Genomic DNA, 1,803 nt, shown 5'->3' with positions numbered 1-1,803 from the left:
TAGTATAGCAGTTAAATGTATATATATAAAAATTAGCCACCTTGCATATTGTTAAAATCAATAGTTATAATGATGTTTTTTTCGGCAACCCGCGGACGATGAAATCTTCCCTGACATCTTAAAAATTAGTTCGCTAACTCTTACCATTAATCTGGAAATGAATCCAAATTATTTATTACAGATCCATAGCTATATTTAACCTCAATTCTAAAATCTTAGAAGCAATAGTACTAAATATAATTTAAGTTTCTGTAAATAATTTGTTTAACCATTGATAAAACACACGGTTTTTGATAGGGACGTTAAACAAAAACATGGAATGTTTTTTTTCTGTAATTCAGCGCATTCGCTGTTGGTTTGTAAGTCAATATGATCTACAGACTTCCTCAAAACATTATCATTAATAACTACTTTGATTATTAACTACTCCTCAAAACTTCCCTCAATTGACATCATTCAGACTTAAATTGTATTTTTGTTCCTCTCATTGCGCTTCGTTCTTATATCAATCACATTATATGCAAAGCATGTATATTGAAAACCATAAATTAAAAATTACCTGTCCTCATACGAGTATAAAATATACTTAACCTAGCCCCACTATGTGACCGTGGTCGCTCCTGTAACTTAAGATTGACTTCAATGGTTCATCAAATCTTAAGTTGGTTTTCCTTCCCTTCTCATTAACTTTAAAGTACTCTCATGATCCACTTGTAAAAACACGTGATTTCTCATTTCATGTCGTTCAACTAACTATGTAGTAAACAAACCACTCAACCGTATAATAAAACTAGTAAGTGAAGCCCCTTTTGCTTTTCTCAAAAAAAACGCTTTTTTTTTAATAATATATTTAACATATCATATAATAATCTAAATTAATTAAAAATTATACGTTACATTGGGTTCAACTGCGTTATTACAAATGAAATACAAATATATATTTATTAACATTCACATTCAACTTGATAGTTAGCTATATTACCAATTATAAGTTTCAAATAATAACTACAGTTGCCACTTTTTTATGATATTTTTCTATCAAAAATGATGATTTTATTGGTTGCTATTATTTATTATCGTTTATTCGTTTCGTGTCTGTACCATATACTCGTAAGTATATAACTCACGAAATATATGAAAAGTTTTGTTTCAAATTATAGAATTTTGTTTACGTTAATTTTATTTTCGATAATCATCAAACTAATTAAAAGTTTTAAAACGAATCTGACATTTTCGGCGTTTACAAGTGAAAATTATTTTTTTTTTTAACGCATAGTTTTACATTAATTTTAGATTGAAAAATATTACATTCATAATTATTATTATAATGTGTATCACAAACATACGTCTACCTAGAAGGCTAGATAGGTAAGTTAGGAGGTCTAGGTGGGGAAAAGTTAAACCATACGTGATAGAATAAATATATTATAATGCATGATGATGTACAAGTATATTGATATGCAAATAAAAAATAACAAAACGACCATGGTGTTAAAAACTGTTTGATTCTTATCGTTTTACTAAAACGGAAACGTCGAGTAGTTTGTTTTTAATATCTTTTTAATATTATAGTTATATTTCGTGCTCACAGAAGGGGAATGAAAACACAACAATAGTTATCGCGAATAATAAACTAACGGATAATCGAAGGTTACCTAATTACATTTATATTATGCATAATATATATTATTGTTCATTTTGTCTGCGTATATATATTATATATATAAAAATACGAACGAACTAAAAACGTAAAATTATTCGATACGTTTAGATATGTTTACTTTCTGATACATAAAAAAAAAA

The sequence above is a fragment of the Melanaphis sacchari genome, unplaced genomic scaffold (assembly GCF_002803265.2).
Source record: "Melanaphis sacchari strain LSU unplaced genomic scaffold, SCAv2.0 Contig92_pilon_pilon, whole genome shotgun sequence".
Taxonomy (NCBI): domain Eukaryota; kingdom Metazoa; phylum Arthropoda; class Insecta; order Hemiptera; family Aphididae; genus Melanaphis; species Melanaphis sacchari.
The sequence above is the reverse complement of the archived record's forward strand: the minus strand, read 5'-3'. Positions refer to the sequence as shown.